Genomic DNA, 20856 nt, shown 5'->3' with positions numbered 1-20856 from the left:
ATAATTGTAAACCATATTCAGATTTAACCAATTTCATACAAAATTTAACAGAACAGAAAATAGGAAACAAGAAATATAAGATAAATAGAGCATAGAATTAACTCCGTCGAATGCATGACAAACTCTGAGCAAATGCATGATAGGATAAAGGCTTTTGTGTGAAAGGGTCTGCATGAATGTGTGACCTTATGTGATCGATTGCATGATCCTGTCTATGCAATTGCATGATTCTATAAACGTGATTGTTGAATCTGTTGTGCAATCCGTACAAAACTTGCACAAAAAAATGAAAATTCTATACGATCTGCAAAAATCACACAAAAAACAAAGAAGGTTAATTAGATATTGATTCATGTCTGGTTCACCAAAATATCGTATGTAAAATTCATAATCAAATCAATTAGAAATAGAAGGGAAATCATGAATCCCTATTCTAGTTAAAGAATTCAAAACAAATTCAATGAAAATAGATGCAAATAGAATAATTCTAAACAATATAAAACTCCCTATTGTGCATCATGGCTTCCATTGTTCTTCTCTTCTTTGTGGTATGGTGGCTCTCAGATATCGTGCTGGCAACCTACAAGTGACATAAAGATTCAAAGTTCGTGATTGATCATGATTGTTGAAAATGGAGATTGAATGCTCAATTTATAGATTATTGGAGAGGATTGATTGAGAGGTGGAACCAATTGATCAAGAGGTGGAACTCATGTGAGCTCACATGTTGATTGATAGTTGAACTGTTGATTTGGAGGTGGAACATAATAGATTGAATAGATAAATGAGTTAATTGATTGAGAAAAATGTTGATTGAAAGATGAAAAAGAATGATTGGAGGAAATTGATTGATGACAAACAAAGCTTTATTTAGAAAAAGCTAACTAGAAGATAGAAAAAGAATGATTGGAGAGAATTAGAGAAATGATGCAATTAATCAATTAAAATAGATGGAATAGTTAGCTGAGATGACTGATTGAGTGTTTTTTGGAAAAAAACAAAGTGGAAGATAGAAATAGAGATGGAAAAGATAATTGACTTAATTAATTCATTAATTTAGCATGTGCTTGCACTTTGACTTTGATTTTCAATTTAATCTTTGCATGAGATTTAATTCAAATTAATAATTTAAATTCAATTTGTTTTCTGAATAAATTTAGAACTTGACTTTGATTTTCAATTTGATTTTTGAAATCATGCACATGTATTTGAAATTAGAAGAAATTAGAAGAATATGAAATTAAATTTGGATGAAATTAGAAGAATTAATTAGAAATTAAATGAAATTGGAATTTGGGGATTTGGAAATGGAATTAGAAGAATTAATTAGTTAATTAAATAATTTAAAGAAACTATTTAATTATTTAGAAATTGAATTTAATTAAATAATAAAGATTATTTAAATTAAATGATTAAAATCACAATTAATTTAATAATTAATACTTAATTAATATTTAGGAAAGGGTTGAACGATTAATTGATTAGAAATAGACATTCAAAATGGAATTTATTTAAATAATAAAGATTATTTAAATTGAGGATTAAAAATCACAATTAATTAAATAATAAATATTTAATTAACATTAGAAAATGGTTAATGATTAAATGATTAGAGATAAAAATTGAAAATGAAATTTATTTAAATAATAAAGATTATTTAAATTGAGGATTAAAAATCATAATTAATTAAATAATAAATATTTAATTAACATTAGAAAATGGTTAATGATTAAATGATTAGAGATAGAAATTGAAAATGAATTTATTTAATTATTAAAGATTATTTAAATTGAAGGATTAATAATCACAATTAATTAAATAATAAATATTTAATTAACATTAGAAAATGGTTTAAATGATTAAATGATGATAGAATTGAAATTGGAATAATTAGTAAGATGACAAAGAAATATGAAATTAGAAGAATAAGATTAATTAACTTAATTAAATAATCAAAGAATTATTTAACCAATTTAGAGGAATAATTAGTACATGATCAATGAGACATTTTTAGGTGTCTACACAAGGTACAATGTACTTGTTGGCATTGCATGAAGATTGCATTGAAGATCAGAAGTTTTGTCATGATGTCAATAGCAACCAGTAATGAAGCAGTAAAGCAACTAGTAATGAAGCAGTAAAGAAACTGGTGATGATGTAGTGAAGATCAACCCGTAACCCTAACTAGTTGAGAAGCAGAACCCTAACCGATGGAGCTTTGAGATCTGTTGTGATGATTTATGATTGGATGATGGTCGATGATGAAGATGCCACATAAGGATGTTGCATGTGATGAGTTTTGAAAAGGTTTTGGTGCATAAATATAATCGTTTATCTGAAGAATGATCAAATTCATAGTATGAAGTGACAAACGCGTGATGTGTTTCGAGATTCAAAGTACGGTAATCCAGGAGTGGTTGTAGATGCCTAGAAGAATGTGAAGTTGATTGCAATGTAATCTAACGATCAAGATTGAACTGATGTGTTTGTAAAATCTATGAGAATTGTAGGGTTTGTGTTGTGTTACCGACCTAATGTATTTGTTTTTAAGATCGATGGATTGTTTGAAAGAGTGTTGGAAATTTTGGTTAAGTGTGAAAGTGATTGTTGTCAAACTAGGAGGTGTGTTTGCAGAATGATGTGAAGGTAGATAGGAGTAGTAAAGGATTTGATTAAACAAGGAAGTGTTATTTCCAGATGGGTCAAGAACTTGTTTTTCTCTAACCATTACAATAGTAAAATCCCTTAACCGGGTAAGCTCTAACATGCTTGTTGTTGAAATCCTCTAACCAGGTGATCCATTAGATTGGATTTGAAATCCTCCATTGAGGTTACCTTTAACAGGGTATTTGTAGTCAATCCCTTAACTAGGTGGTCCTTAACCGGATCTGTTCCTAATAGAGCATTATTGTATAAGCTTCTAACAAGGCTTGGCTCCTAACAGGGTGAACTTTAGAAGAGTTCAAAAATACTTGTGGGTATTCATCCCCATCGTGGTTTTTCCCATTTGGGTTTCCACGTGAAAAATCATTGTGTCAAGTGGTGAATGATTTTGTGGATGTGTTTTTGATTTGGTTGATATGAATGACTGGTAAATATGCATTCATGTATTTAAATGACCGTGAATGATCTGAAATATGTTATTACTGGTATTAGTGAAGTGGTTTAAGGTTTTGGTCAAATGGTATTTATGTTTTAGATTTGTTGCATTATATCACTGAAGTATTAGGTCAACCGGTAAGGTTTAACAGTGCAGTTGCAGATTTGTTTAAGTGACTAAACCGGTTAGCTTTGTGAGTTGTTTTTGAGTTGGAAATAAGTTTGGTGAAATCCCAGTTAATTTTCTATCTACTAATTCACCCCCCCAGTAGTTGACCAGATCTTTATAGTTTCATCATATTGTTAGTACTTACAATGACATGCACGATGTGAACTATTGAGGAATAAGCATATGACAAATGTCAATAGTGCAATGTTATTCTTCTTCATATGGTTTAAGAGTGTTTTCTTTTTATTATTATCTATGGACATGTCAATGTTAAAATCACCTACAATATATAAAGTAGTTGATGCATTTACACAAGTGAAAAATTCATTTGTTACTGCTAGAATTTATATTAGTGGTGCATTAGGTCTTGCATATAAATTACATATGGTGATTTCACTATTGATCAAATTTATTGTGATTATTTTTTGATCTGTAAAGTCTTCTTTTTTTCCCTTGTAAAAGGTGACAAAGTCATCGATATATATCAACTACTATAATAAAAGGATTATGAATAGTAACTATAAACTCTCTGCTATATTATTCACCTCTATTATCTAATTCGAGACACTTTAACTTATTTCCTAACTAATTCTCAACCAAATCTTTCCAATTCTTAAAAGTATCAAATACATCAATGTTTTTGGGAATGAAATAAACCTAAGTTTTTCTAATTGCATCATTAATAAATGTCACATAATAACAAGAGTCACTGAGAGATGATAGTGTATGTAGGGAAATGAGGTGACGAAAATGAAAAAGTCGAATTCAAAATACCCACATGCCAATGAGACTCTTGGTGCAAGTATAGGAACTATTTGAAATAGTTCAACTTCCCAAGGGGTGTCCCATTGTTCTCTATCTCACAAGATCCCTAAAGCCAATGTTTTTCTCTTAGATCAATGAGCAAAGTGACTTAGGAATGACAACTCCAAGAACGAGTGATGTTTAATTTATATGCATGAATTCATTCTAAGATGTATGATATTGAAACTATGTTGATTAAGCTAGTATGAAGATGATGATATGATAAAGGATTAGAAAAATTACCCTAACATGATATACTAGTCTAGCATGGATATTCTATGATATTAAATTACTTCTAAATGCTATTATGATGATTTAACAAAGAAAGGCTAAAATTCTTAGTAATTAGACTATAATGTAGATACATAAAAGATTATTGATATGAAAAATGAGGAATGAGAGCTCTATTTATAGGAAAAACAGGGCAATGGATGGTCAAGATTGAATAATATTAGCAAGGGCTAGGATTGAAAGTTAATCAATCCATGTTTACAATTCTCACCAATGAATGGTGATAATTCTCAACAAAAGGTTGCTTGAGAGGAGATGTAAGAAGTATTAAATGCTTGAGGAGACATGAAGGTTACCCTAGGAGGTAAGGGTTAAGGTTAGGTTAGGGTCATCCAATGGATAAATTTTTTACTCAAGGGGTAAACTCTTGTGCGAGGGTTAATAGGATAACTAAGGTTAAAGCCATGAATACTTGATGAGACCCTTGGGTTAGATGAGGGTTAAGTTAGAGAGAAAGTCTCTAACCATGCAAGAAGGTTGAGTTAACCATTAATGGTTAGGAAGACTTTGGGGACAAATTTGTAAGAGTCCTTCCAAATTTGAGGGAACTCAACAAGTTATCTTGTTGAAGACATATAGCCTTAAATGCATTTAGAAGACTTTCCTCCAAATTTGAGAAGTGACCTCCTCAAACTTAGGGAAAGGACAAGATTAGGAGGATTAAGGCTAATTTAAATTGTTTAGAAGAACCTAGAAGGGGTTTAGGAGGCAAGTGGGAGATGTAGGAAAATGCAAGTGGAGGGAAAAAGATTTTAATTAAAATAAAATTGATTTATTTCAATCAACATAGATGAAACTTGCATAAATACAAGTGGGGGGATTTAATAAATAAATTAGATTTATTTATTTGCAATGATTAATTTAATTAAATGTAAATTTAATTAACAAGGGAGAAAGGAGAATTAATTAAATAAAGTGATTTATTTAATTAAAGGGGAGAAAAGGATTAGGTGAATTTAATTAAATAAATTGAGTAATTTGTTTAATCAAATAGATGAATGGAGGAATTAATTAAATAGAGTTTAATTAATAAGAGGAATGGGATTAAAATAAATATTAAATATTTATTTAGGAAGGTGGTTAGATTTATACGTCTACATTTTTCCCCTCTTTGAAGTGATGTGTGTGTACATGTTGATTCAAAGAAAATTTGCTAGATATGTTGTCAAAGTTTGATCGATATGATGTTGTGTGTCAAAATGTCAATATGATGCCCTAGATTTGATGAATGATATTGATGATGCCCCCTCAGGAGATGAATCAAGGATTGAACAAAAAATTGTCAAGTGTTTTTTAATTGATTGCAATATGAGAATATCGATTGTGTTGAATGCATATGTATTCATTCATCTCTTGAAAAATGATGTTGATAAGGTTAAAAATGTCAAAGTAGGAGTAAAATACATGCCCCACTTATTAACCATTTTGATTTTACCCTATAAAAGGTAAAAAGTGATTTGGTAAAATCATTTGCACACTTGTCTCTTTGCGATTCTGACTTTTGGAGCTTTGATGACGATGTCAATTCCATACTCCTCGCACCAATTTGAACATGTTAGGAAATACTGAAGACCCGCCGCATATGGCCCACAAGTAAGTGTCCAAAATCCATCTTCATTTTTTATTTATTTCATTTATTTTTGCCAGGTTTTTCAATTTTGGGGTCCGATTTTGTCGGTTTAGCGCGTTGGGGAGGGTGTCTAGTGCATACGATAGGAGTTTTAGTGCGTAGAAAAACCCTAGGAGGTTTAGCGTCTGAGGGCCACCTTGTAATGTGGTCGGGGGGTAGGTTAGCGCGTAGTATAAGTTTAGCACGTAAGGTCTTCATAGAAGCGCAATGGGTAGGCCGAGTAGCGCGTAGGATAACTTAGTGCATTGGGTAAACAGGGTAGCGCGTAGGCTACTCCAGTTAGCTCATGACAACAAGATAGCGCATTGAGTGTGAGCCTTAGTGCATTGATGGACAAAGGTAGCACAAGTTTAGCGCACAGGGTCCAAAGTGGGTAAGAAAAGAAAGTGTTTTCTGAAGAATGTGTCACGAGTAGAATAGATGAGATAGATGTCGATATGGGTCCGCTAATTGCTCTGATATGGTTCAATGTGAGTCCTATTTTATGATGATGTCTGATTCTGATATGCTACTGTAAGATGATCTAAGTCATGTTACTATCAATATGAATATCTTTTTGATATGGATTTGTTGAGTCAATTGGAGTCTTGATTTTGATATGGATCCTGATTTTGATTTCGACATGGGTTTGAATGGTGCTTTCAATATGAGTTTGGATGTTGCTTTTGATATGAGTCCTTGATTTGATTCTCAATATGGATCTTTGATATGCATCTTGATTTCTAATTTTTGATATGGGTCATTGATGTTCGATATGGGTCCTTGAGTTGATTCTCAATATGGGTCCTTGATGTTGTTTTTGATATGATTTTGATTTGATTTACGATATGATTATGATTGATTCTCGATATGGTTCTGATTGATTCTCGATATGGTTTTGATTGATTCTCGATATGGTTCTGATTGATTTGTGATATGGTTCTAATTGATTTGTGATATGGTTCCCTGATGTTGCTTCATTGTTTCAAGTTGATTTTCTTTTGATTGTTTGATAGAGTAGATGGAATTGAGAACTGATGATGGATATTTATTGATTTGCAGGTAGAGCTTGGCATGCTCTAGTATCAAGAGCGATTTTTGAGGCTATGGACATTGATTCCCCGTTTGTCATAGGCTGACAAAGATGTTATTGAGATATGTGGGTTGTCCTCCTTATTAGACATGCCTCAGTATATCATTAATTGAGGTTTGTTGATAGCATTGGCAAAGAGGTGGCATAGTGATACGAACACCTTTCACTTGGCTATGGGCGAGATGATAGTCACAATAGAGGATTGTTATCGGATTTTGTAGATTCCTATAGTTAGGGCTTTGTTACTTTATGAGAAAACTGAGAGGGTGGGACAAAGGCTCTCCACCGTATCTTCCAAGATTATGAGATTAGTTGTTACAAGTTCTTGTGGCAGGAGTTTTTGGATTTTGATTATGCTCCACTGCCATCAGTGTTAGCAGGCTTCATTGGGGGATTCTTGTGTTTTGACCATAAGTCGAAGGGACTAGCCATTGGATGGGGATTGGTGTTGGAGGACATGGTGATGCAAGGGCGCGGGTTTGCATGGGGGTCGTGTATGTTGGCCCATCTATATAGAGAGCTTCACCAAGTGGTATATCTAGGATATACTAGTTTATCAGTTGGGGTGACCTTGTTACAGGTGTGGGCTTGGGAGCATATACCAGTGTCAAGACCGTTTGCAGATAGGGATAGGCCAATTGGTCAGGCTTATGTGTATTGGTATATAAGTATTGTTGTCCAGCATAAGCTGGGAAAACTAGAGCATTGGCAGAGAGCATTGGATGATATTGATATGGTCATCTGGAGATCGTATATGGATTGTGAGGTGTGGGAAGAGGATGGGCTAGAGATGTACTATGTATATATGTCAAGGTACCTTATTGGGTAGACTCCCTTTATTATTGAGTGATTCTTGCACAGTCATGTTTAGTGACAGTATGGTAGACAACAAGGGATGCCACAAGGAGTCTGTTTATATGCTCGACGGTGACAAAATGTGTCAGAGTGGGGACCTACTCTAGATAGCGTAGCAGCTGTTGAGGAGCATATGATGCTAACATGACAGATCTGGGATTATGGGGCTAGGGTTGTGGATGTCGAGATGACGGAGGAGTTATCAACTTATTTTGTGGCACATGCAATGGCACGTATATCTAATCCGACAAAGTTGCTACTTGCTTTTGATGATGATGAGGATGAGAAGCCACAGAGGCGAGGGGGATCTAGATGAAGAGATGAGGAGGGAGAGGAGGTAGGAGAGGGAGGTGGAGGAGGAGATGGTGGAGGTGGTGGTGGAGGAAGAGGAGGGAGAGGAGAGGGAGGAGGGATAGGGAGAGGTGGTGGAAGAGATGGAGGTGGAGGATGGAGAGGTGGAGATAGAGGAGATGGAGGAGATAAAGGAGGAGGTAGAGGTAGAGGAGGTCTCATTCTGGGTACTCATGGGGGTGGTATTATTGGTACGGTGCTAGTTGCAGTGGGCGGGATGGAGGGTGATAGGCGACCTTCCCAAAGGAGGAGATCTAATGTTCTGCCTCCACCGACACCTCAGACAGGAACAGGTGTGGGTGGGACCATGACACAGGTACCCATTTAGATTAGGGTGCCCACCCATCAATATGATTCACAGAACATAGCGCTATAGGTCTTTGTGCAGTAGCTACAGGAATAGGTACTAGCACAACAGTGACAGATTACGTAGGTTATTGCCAAGAGGGATACAAAGAGAGATATGGTACTCGGCCAATGTGGCCGAGTACTATAGGTGCTTATATGAGCAAGCAGTCCCTCAAGATCACAGAGCTCCTAGCTATGGTTCAATAGTGTCTACTCGATCTAGCCACAGTCATATGAGGATAAAGAGTAGAGATGTTATGGGGCCTGCTCGACGTGATCCACCTTGTGGAGATCCAAGAGCTGGTACATCTACTGCCAGACCATTCGCCTCAGGAGATAGTCATACCTGAGAGACTTGTCTCTATTGTAATTTGATCACTTTTATTGTATTTTGATAGATATGATATCCCTTGTACATTTCGACCATTTTTTGAGATATATATATATATATATATATATATATATATATATATATATATGGCACTGATTTTCTCTGATCCACATGCAATATGTTATTTGATGAGTGATTAATGATATGCATTATGTTTCAAGGGGATGATACAATAAGGATGATGCTTTTTATTTTTATTTTTTTGATTATGATGTAAATGCACGGTCTATGATGAAATGGGTGATAATGTGATGATGTATTGTTATGATTACATTGATATGTAATGCAATGTTATCGAGATGTTATGATTTGTGAGACGTATCTTGAAAATGAGATGTATGATAATGATAATGATGTGATGATATGCAACTTAATGCAAGATTAAAATGATATGCAACTAAGTGCAAGTTTAAAATGATATGCAACTTAATGCAAGTTTAAAATTATATGCAACTAAATGATCACTTTAATTCTGTCATTGTTATTCCCGTTAAGTCACTTTCTTTTGTTGTTTTTGTCATCATTGAGATTTTGATATGTTGAAAATTTAATACAAGCATCATGGTATAATTGAACCATAACAACCTGCGTAAAACTTACATGGATGTTTGATATTGCAAGGCAACACAAGTGCCGAGGTATAATTGAACAAAGATGACATGGGTGGTGCTTGCATGAAACAGACGAGGTAACCATTTGTATGCGTAAAGTGGAAAATATCTTCAATGATATGTTTCCAATCACGTCTCGAGACAAATTTGCACCATACGAATGATCGCCTCATAGACAGAAAACCAAAAATGATGCCAGATTCCTTCATTGCTTCTCTATCTAAGTGCATCCTTGAGTAGCTCAAGAGATGTAACGATTCAGAAATTAAGATACAAAATAGTCAAAACTTCATGCTATATGTAAACAAATCCAATTCAGAAAATCATCCATTGTGTGTGTGTTTGAAGTTGTAGTTGGATAACAATCTTGTTTTCTAGCCTGATGAGCAGTTTTGAGAATGGTTTTTTAGTATGTCGCAATCCTTGTTTGTTGTATGAATGCAAAAGTGAGAGAAGTGTTGCCCCTAGTCATAGATATTTGGTTATGTGGATATATGCGTTATCAACAAGCCATGGTGGGATATGATATTGATAACTATTTTTTAGATAATCAAGGACAGTGACTATGCTAAGTATGTCCAGGATATTGTTGCATGAATAAGTGTTGGGAAATGGACTTGTAGCTGAGACTAGATGGATTAATGATAGGAGTACTGATAGATAGAGAAGTTGTTCTCTCACAAATAGCACCAATTGCCAGGTTTTCACCATTTGTTTTTATTGCACTTTTTTTTTTTTTTTTGCATTTTTCTGATTTTTTTCACTTGATTCGTGCATTAGATGACTCAAGTGTAGAACTTCTTTAGATGGATTTTGTAGGTTGGTTCATCGAGCACATCCCCTTCTGAAGTTGACAACTGATATGCTCCTGATCCATAGGCTGATGTGGTGACAAAGGGACCCAGCCAGTTAGGTTCAAATTTCCCCTTTTTTTCTCGATCTTAATGATTTAGAGGATTTTCCCTTAGGACAAGAACACCAAATTTGCAATCTCTTGGGATAAATTTGTGATTATAGCTTCTGCACATTTGTTGCTGATATACCTTAAGATGGTCATAGGCATGTTGTCATTTTTCATCAAGAAGCTCAAGTTCATGCAACCTGTTTACTCTATATTCCTTCATCTGGTATAAATACAATGTACCTACCTATTCCCATTTTTCTATTATTAATGAGCCTTTAGTAACTTTCCATGAATTTCTTGTAAATGTAACTATGCAACCTTCACTTCCTAGTTGTCATAATGAAATTAGTTTTCTTTGTGAATCAAGAACATGTCTCACCTCTTATTTTATTTGTATATTGCCTTTTCCAACAATTTTGCATGGTTCATCATCACCCAAATAAACCTATCCAAAATCATCTTGAACATAATCTAGAAAATGTTTCTTATGGGTTGTGACATGAAATGAAGCCCTTGAGTCTAACACCCAAGAATAGGTAGCATTATCTAAAGAAAGGATCACGCATCTTGTAACACATTGCTTGCTATATTTGTTTCCTTATTATTTTATTTTCGTCCATCCCCTTATTTTCCCTTTTGAGACCAACAATCTTTCTTTAGATGTCCTTTCTATTAGAAGTGCAATTTTTGTTGCTTGTCCTTTTCCTTTTGTCTCCTAAGTCCCTTTGTGGGTTAGGGTTTTTTTTATAAGCCTTAGTGAAAGCTACCCTACTCTTTTTCTAATTCGTCATTGATCAGTGGTTGTAGGTTGCAACCCCTTAAGTCATGATCGGGAGAATTCTCAATCATGTGCTAACCATCCCACTGTGTTTGGTTTTTGGTATCGATTCAATCACCTATTAATATGGGGGGCAGGTTTTATTTTTGCCTAGGTCTTTAAGTCCTCGTTATCAAGCGAACAACATCATGGAAAACATCTTTGGTAACCACCAGTGTCTCAACACATTGTCTTATTGAATGTATCACCTTCAAAACACTTCACAAATTGACTTTAGCACATCCACAGTCTCCAATCTACTTGCATATCATTCAAATTTTATTCTCATAAATTCATGCTCTATCCCTATGCACAACTCATTTATCTGCACTCCTTAAATACAAGTTAGATCATAAAAAATCCCAATTTAGGGTCAACCATATTCAAAATAAACAATATTGCACAAAATAGGCCATCTAGACTAAAAATACTCCAAGAGAAATAGGGGACCCGAAAACATCACAACTCATCCTTCCAAGTTGAATCCAATGAACCACACATGCTAAAACATCCTCCAAATTTAGTATTAAACATAACATGTAGATAATAATAAAACTTAGCAATCAGTTGGCCAAGAGACATCTTCCAATATAAATTACTTAATATGGATCTCCACACACCATGGTGAGACCCATAGCAATATTCTTACTCAACCTCCAATACATATCCAAATGAAAAATCCATGATACAAATAGTATAATCCAATTGGATACACATGGTCCACTAAACATACCAAGCATAAACCAACGTGACTCACTTCTAGAACAAAAACACCATCATAGAACATAACTAAAATATTGTACTAACCAACTCAAGATGTCTACCACAACGTAACACAAGATTCAACATATCTAGAGGTCACCAAATACGTTCTAAACTAGTTTGACAGATGCTCTCACTATTATAACACACCAATGACAAACTCTTACAATCTATGAACTAGAAAACATGATGATACAACATCTTCAGAACTTCAAAACATAACCTTCACCATCCAAAGGAATAAAAATCTTTCAACCACTGGAGGATTAAAAACTCTTTCTTGCATTTTTAAGTACTCTTTCCTTCATATCAAACTCACCATATACTCCATAAACTCAACAAGCTAAACAACACTAGTTAGAGAAACCTACGACAATATACAACCATATCTAGACCCAAATCTATCTAGAATACCAAGTTTGACATCAATGACAACACAACTCAGATACCAGCAAACAACTCGGACTTCTAACAATACTTACAGGTTGTAGAGACTCAAATGACAACTTCATTAGTTTACCTTGTCTACTTGATGATACTTTCCCTCCCTTCTCAGAGGACAATGAATTTCCTAGAACCACTAGGTCATAAGAAGGTAGTTAGGCCAAAATTTGATTAATTATTTTAACATGTATAAATATGATTAGATAGCAATACAAAAGTTCATTGACTATCAAATGAAATTATTTCATATATGAAATTCTAAACCACTATTCAAATCACATTAACTAAACATCACATTATTGGGCAAATAAAGCATAACATAATATTAGTGAAAAAGAGGGATGTAACATAGGTGTACATAAAATGACAAGACTTGCCTTAATAGGAAATCTAATTGTACCTAATGATTGTCTACCAACATTATCAAAGCCATGTATAGATAGAATATCAGATTGAATAAGAGAAGTATCCACTTTGATTTTACACAACAAGTCAATGTTAGACACATTAATACCTGATCCATTATTGATTAAAGTTTGTCTTATTGCAATACCATTGATAAGGACAATAATCATAGAGGATCATATTAGTTTTGAACCTCCCAAGAAGGTAACTCATCTTGAGAAAACACAATGTCCATCTTAGGGTAAAAGCACAAACCTGTGTCACATTAGGTTCTAGCCATAACCCTTTTGGCCAGAAAGGTTCTGGACAAAACCCTTTTGATCGAAAACATGTGGCTTATATAGGGCCCACAAGGTTTCGATCGAAACCCAAATTCAAATTTTTTCCTCTATGGAATTTTGGCTGATGAAAAAATTATTTTAATGGTTTCAACCGAAAGAGTTTCGGTTGAAACCCTTTTGACCGAAACCCTTTTGGCCGAAACTATCTATGTGGTTGCCTACTTGGCATCCACCCCATCATTTTATAGAATTTTCTAAAAAATTTCACTTCTACTAAATTTTTCTACAGTCAAATTAATTTATTTTTTTAAATCTAAAAACCCTTTTGTAGAGATCAAAATCAAGAATCTAGACATAATTTTTTTAATGTTTTGATTAATTTTAATATGTTTTATTTTTAAAATATTGCAAGTAGGTTGTTTGAATTTGAAAAGAAGCCGATTTGAAATTAAAGGAAAAATATTAAATCATATTAAAATATTTTATTAAATATATGGTTCACTAGAGGGGAGAATCTTCTTCAAAAGGGTATAATTTATTTTTTGATAATGATAAATTTAATAGACAAAAAGTGATATTGAATGAAAACTATTAAATTCAACTATATTGGACTATAAAATGTTATTGCAAGGAAAATATGCATCAAAAGTTAAAAAATAATTCCATGTACTACATATGTATGTCATCTATTTGGCAAATAGAAATCAGGAAAAAATAGGTTTTTTTTCTTTTTTTTTTTTGGTGACACCAACTAGACCCCCTAATTTTTTACATTTTTTAGCAATAAAAAATTTGCCTTTAAATATATATAAAAAAAGATCATTAAAAAAAAAAATTAAAATAACAAGCATAAACTTCATGAATATCTATACATTTCATCAATTTACATCATTTGAAATTCAAAATAGAAATACCACTTTTATGCAGTCGAAGTTGAACAATTTTTGTTGTGCTGGTCATTTCCTTTATAAAAGTGTGACATAAGTTTGTACTTTTACCTATTAGTTGTGTTGGAGATCAAAATTGCAAGTTATTAAATCCTAAAGGTATGTCAATCCTTATGCTTGGATTCGACACTCAATTCTGGCCAACTAACAAAATTGGTCAATATGACTATAATTCTCTACACTTTTGGTTCTGCTAGACCAAGGCGGGTAAAGCTTATTACCAAGTATTTTCACCTTATGATACTTAAGAAGATTATTATTTCCAAAATTGTCCTAAGGTCAATCTCAAACTGGCATTAAGGATTTGATATGACCTATTATCCCGTCCTTACTTCTTACTTTTACAAAACTGAAAAATGAGATTTGAAGTTATGAAATTATAGATATATGTTTTAGACTAGTTTCTTCATTGCTTATTGGGCTTAGAGTCTTATGAACTTCTTTTCTTATATTCTCCTTGTTAGACAGTAAGGTTACCATCCACTGTTAATCCTTATGTACTTAATGACTCAATTCCAATATGACAATTACCATACATGCAATTTTAATCTTTCCTAGAAAGAAGCTCACATAATAATTAATCCAAGATGCATATCTTATCTTGTTCACGCCATACAATAACGTAGCAGTTTGAAAATAATGAAATGACCACAGTTGCAGAAAGACTTAAGCAACCTTTGATTTCTTAGGACCAAAATAACAAGATCAAATTGAAAATCATCCACAATACTTCTTAACATAGTAAAGGAATTGAAAGCAAACTAATCTATATATTAGCAAAGATATAATAGTGTATATATTTTTTTATCATGACTTGCATAGAATAAACAATCCTCCTTTTATAAGGAAAGATCAAAGACATATGAACCAACATGTCTTTTAGAAAATAAATAGATATTAGTTACATAATGTAACTAATCCAACAAGTCTTCTTAGTGATTTAATAGAAACAAATTCACAGCCCCTAAGTGGTCTACATATTCTAGCTCCCTATAGGTAGTGATATTTGAGATGAAATGTCTCATAACATATTTTTTTGTAGGGCCTATTTAGGATGATCTTCATGTTATCTTGAATGTGATCTTCGTCATTGATCTCCTCCAGTGCCCTTGGGTGCTCCTGTGATAGTAATTCTTTCCACTTCTCTTGAGGCATTGGTGTACCATCATTGTCATTCAACAATGAAGGGAGACTCTCGGTATCTTTTAGGTCTAACCAACTCATATCATCCTCCAGTTCTTCTTTATACTCCATTTGTTTAGACCTCAACTTTCTGACATTTTTTGGCAACTTGGAAGATTCAAGATCTTGTACCTTATCAAATATCTCTTTCACTCGTTCTTTCAGTCTATCATATTCTTGTAATGCCCTGGAGGTTCCCACATAAGTATGCCAATAGTCAATTTTATACTACATCATTTTGTTGAACCTATGGGTGACTAGTCCTACCATCATGTCATAGATGACCTTTCCTTGTTCTTCCTTTTTCTTCAATTTTTCTGCAGCTTCTCTACCTAATGTATCCAATAATTGGTGTCCTGTAGTGCTTCACTAATCTACTACTCTTGTTCATAAGAAAATTCTTCTCTGTTAGGAATCAATCTTAACTCTTCTTCCAACTGAAGCACACATTCCTCTATTTTCTCATATTTTGGATTATAGGTGTCTCTTTCTTTTACTACATGTTTTATTTGGGCCTTGGTGAATTATGCCACATTTACATTTAGCTATGCGGTTTTCAAAGGATCCGTCTCACCAACCTTTTGGACCATGAGATGACCAAAGACCTTGTCAGTCTCCATTAATGTGGGAATTTTATTCCTAGGGTATAAGGCCCATTGCAACAACACTTTCTTATATGGGTCAAAACTAGAGCTGGAGTATGTCTTGTCAATATCTTGCAATGACATCCTTTTTTGAATGTCACAATTTTCACAAAGTTGTCAAATAATAAAGTACAACTCATATCCCATTCAGGTATAATGAGTACATCGACATCTTGTAGGAGTTGTCTTCCCCTAATAGGGGTCATGGTGGCAATTTCACTATCCACATCCTACTTGAGTTTGTCAAACAATCCATCTTCATTATCCTGTGTTCACCAAATTTTTGCCTAAGCAACTTCCCTTTGTGTCTATACAGGAATGTCTTAAACTCTTGAGAATGAATAAACTCATCATCTAAAATAAACCTATCACTAACAAGTTGTTTGGTGTCTTCTCTGTCGTCTATGGTTTTTGCAATAACATCCTCTTCCTTTTGGACATGGGATGGATCTTGCTCTCAAACATCCTCTGTATCACTTTGCACTGAGGGGGTAAGCTATGGGGACATATGCAATAGAGGTGTAAAAATTTGTACATTTCTTCCCAAAGGGATCTTGTGTCTCTATCCAAAACACTTGGGGTGACTCCTTCAATTATTCTTTCCAAATGAGAAATCTTTTCATGGATGCGAGCAATGGGGTCCTGAATATCTACATGAACACCTAACTCCAACAAATTATGATTCTTCTACCATTCCTCTACCCTAATCACCTTTTCATAGGCTTGAATCTTATTCATAGCTTGTGGCTCACTCAAATTTTTGATCAGGTCATCATGTATAAGTGGAACATGCTCATAAGAGCATAGCTTTTGTGATTACTTTGCAGAGCTCATGAATCCCTTAGGGTTGAAATTGACCCTAGGTTCATCTTGTGATAGGTCGTAATAGGCTAGCTTATCTTTTATGAGATCATGGTGGAAGAAACTACCAATTCTCTGAAGCACAGGTACCCAAACATTAGGGACTATTTCCCATGAGCTTCTATATGTGTGGAACTTGCTTTAGCAAGTTTCCTTATACTTTCCAAATATCCAATCCTATTTGGAACTTTTTTAGGAAATAGCAAAGGGGTACCTTCAAATCCAAACACCTTGATTTTTGTACAGTCCTTGAGGGCATACCGATCTCCCCAATTGTGATTAATTAGGTGCTTCTAATCGTACTCCTTAGGCCTAAGAAACTTTTGAATCTCCAGAGTTGAAGTATAATTGTGTTGTTGACCAATAAGTTGGTATAATGGTTTAACAAAGTACTCCTCAAAACATAAGTACTGGGACCATGAGCATCTTTGATCCCATATAGTTGTCCGCATCTAAATTGGCTTCTTCATGCCCTATCTATCATACACATTAACTCTAAAACCATTAGTCCACTTATCCAATCCCCGACCAATGTACAAGAGTATGTGCATCAACATAGAATAATGTTTGAAATATATTTCACTGGGGTTGGCTTTGATCTTCTCTAATCTATGATATATTTGGTTCACCATCATCAACACATAATCAAAGGGAAAAGTGTCATGAATTTGCACATATACAACCAATACCATAGAAGCTATATCCATAAGAATTTTGGCCTCAATCCCCATAATATGTGTATTTGAAGTATTTTCAAATAAATCTAACTCATATGGGGTTCCTCATTTTCATCAAACACCCTGATATCATTTCCATCTCTAGGCCTATGATGTGGAAACTTCCACATCTTGTACACATCCTTGAGTCTGGAATATTCACTTTTCAAGATGGTGATATCAATAGGGTGTTCCAGGGTTAGGTCTAGGTCAAACACTCTTGACATGTTATTCCTTGATATAGGCAACAATAATTTCTCAGGAGCATCATAAATTACTTTAGTTGCAGGATCAAATTTTTTGGTTAGCAGAATCACCAAATCAACATCAACAAAGACATTAGGGACTACCAATTTTCCAACATTAAAAATCCATGGGTTGCAAATAGGTTTTGCCCTATTTCTTTTTCTGAAATGATATAGCATTAATTCATAACCTATTATGGGTGTCCATATATCTCCTAGGTTCTCATATTTGTCCCCTAATATATCTAATTGAGATGTCCTTCTTGACTTGGGGCCTGAATCAGGAAATTGGTCCATTAGATCTTGGTTTAGGTGTCTCCCCTCCTTTTGTTTCTTAGGTTTTGGCTTCGAGGGATTCTTTGTTTCAGGTGCCTTTTCTTTTTGTTTTCTAACCCTAGACTTTTTAGATGAACCTTCCATTGCAACAGAAACTAAACAATTTGAATTTGAAAGATTTTCTCTGAAACCAGGAATTTACTTGTGATGGAATTACTAATTCTGAACTTGCTAGCTTCTTGTTTTGATCGCCTCTAGTCTTCGTTGTCTGGATAATCCCATAGTGACTGAATGAATATGAATTATGTCTTTTAAATTAAGTGAATCATCACTTTGAGGGATAGTTGCAGAATGGTTATTAAATGCCTAAATTCAAAATTTGTGCGATATAATGTCAATTTGGCGCATATTAATATCGAAAGATTGTACATTTTATTTCACTGTCACTTGGGATTTTTTGTGTAGGTAGCAGTTTTGATGGAATCATTTTTCTTTTCTCTATTTTTTTTAGCTATGTCAAAATATAAACTCTTATCGGTGTAGAACCAGCTTTCGGTATAGTGCTCATGATACTTATAGATTTATACAATTACAATGAAAACACCTGCTTCAGCAAGATCATTATCGAGTTTTGTTGATAAAACATTCGAGTCTCCTTTCATAATTGTTAGTCCTATCCAGTTTTCAACATAACATGTTGTTTCAATGAAATCATTTTAAGTTTGATAGACTTCAGTCATTCCACCAAAAACCATTAGTTTTGGTAAAAAGAGAAAGGACTTTCCCCAACATCTTATATCTTCGGTAAATGTTAGAAAAACTTGATACCAGGAGTAAACTGAGAGGGGGGGTGAATAAAATTAGTATCAGAAATCAGAACTATTTCATATCAAAACCTTTGAACTAGAGCACAAATAAACCAACACAATAAAAGATACAACATGAAAGCACACTACACACAACACCAATATTTTTGACATGGAAAACCCAGTATAGGGAAAAACCATGGTGGGAAACCCTACCCACAATCAAATAATACTTTTATAGCAGTATGTGAAGTAATTACAATAGGGATTGCACTTGCAATAAAGCCAACCACCTAGAGCTTACTAATCATCACAAAGGGAAGTCTCGCCAACTTACATAAAATCGGACTACAATCCAAAAAGAATAAACTATGAAAGTAGCATCTACTAATGCTTGAACAGTTTTGATTAAGCATAGATGTTTTTGTGCAATACAAAACCTTCCTCAAACCTTCCCTGAATGATATAACCTTGTTCGCACATAAACCACTCTCTGATAATGCAGACATAACCATCCCATAACCATCCATCCATACCAATTACATGAACAAGTTACCTAGAAATATAGATAATCAACCTTATTGATAAGGTCAGCTAAACCCATAATTACAAAAATTACATCACAAGATACTACTATACCAATATTATGATTTACATTACATAGCATGGACCTAAATCAAGTATCCAAACAATTATATCTGTCAAAAATTCTGCTAAGACCAAAAATCAACATGCTTCACCAACTGGTAGAAACCCTCAGTGAAATAACAAAATGTCTAACTGGATCCAAATAGGACCATCATAACAACACACCAACAAATCCAAAGTCATCAAATACTCATAACACGATCAAGAAACACCTTCACAATGATAGAAACTGATTCCATAAGCTGGACCAAATCATCAAATATCGCTTACTGATAAAGCTAGCCGATATCGGGAAATACCAACTGGGAACAAAAGCGATAGCAGCTGGAGCACCAAATCATGAACCAAAAAAATATAGCAAGGATATAACCATCCAGAATAAGCATCCAAAACTGAGTCTAGAGACATGATCATACCGGATCATAATCATAACCAAAACCAAGATGATCACCAAGAATAACCGAGATAGGTCTAACCGGGATACAGTGTTGACATCAATAACAACACTAAACTAAATACAACATATTTCCAACAATCTCCCCCTTTGGCATTGATGGAAACACTAAATTTGAAAAACATCCAAGTGCTAAGGAATGCCAACAATCACCAAGAGACTGATCTGAAAATATATCTCCCCCTTAGATTAAGAGCTTCTCCCAAAAGATTGACCATTTTTCACATGAACACATTCTCCCCCTTTGACATTAATGACAAAGGATGGATAACTATCCAAAAATACTGAACAAGACAGCTAACCACTCCCCCTGAGTAGTAGCATCATCTCATCAACCTGGATCAGAAAAGTATGTCTGATAAGCTCATTAGATAGATGCATTCTTGCATCTCCAAGTCTCTTCCGGAGGGTTGGTAACCCCCAACTGATCTCTGAGATATTCAAAAGCATTTTTAGGCAATGGTTTCGTTAGAATATCTACAATATGTTCCTTAGTAGGCACATAAAAAAATCTGACTTCCTTTTCTTCAACCTTTTCTTTCAATGAATTATACCTTATAGAAATGTGTTTTGATTTGGAATGAAATACCATATTATTTGACATATCAATAGCAGTAGTATTATCATAGTGAATAACAATAAGCTCATCATAACTTACACTTATATCCTTCAAAATTTGTTTCATCCATAAATATGAGTACAGTTCTTAGCAGCAGCTACATATTCCTCTTCAATAGTAGACAATGAAGTGCATGATTGTTTCTTTCTAAGCCATGAAACCAACTTCTTCCCAAGAAATAATGCATCATTAGTAGTGCTCTTTCAGTCATCCACATCTCCCAC

The sequence above is a fragment of the Cryptomeria japonica genome, chromosome 1, assembly GCF_030272615.1.
Source record: "Cryptomeria japonica chromosome 1, Sugi_1.0, whole genome shotgun sequence".
Taxonomy (NCBI): domain Eukaryota; kingdom Viridiplantae; phylum Streptophyta; class Pinopsida; order Cupressales; family Cupressaceae; genus Cryptomeria; species Cryptomeria japonica.
The sequence above is the reverse complement of the archived record's forward strand: the minus strand, read 5'-3'. Positions refer to the sequence as shown.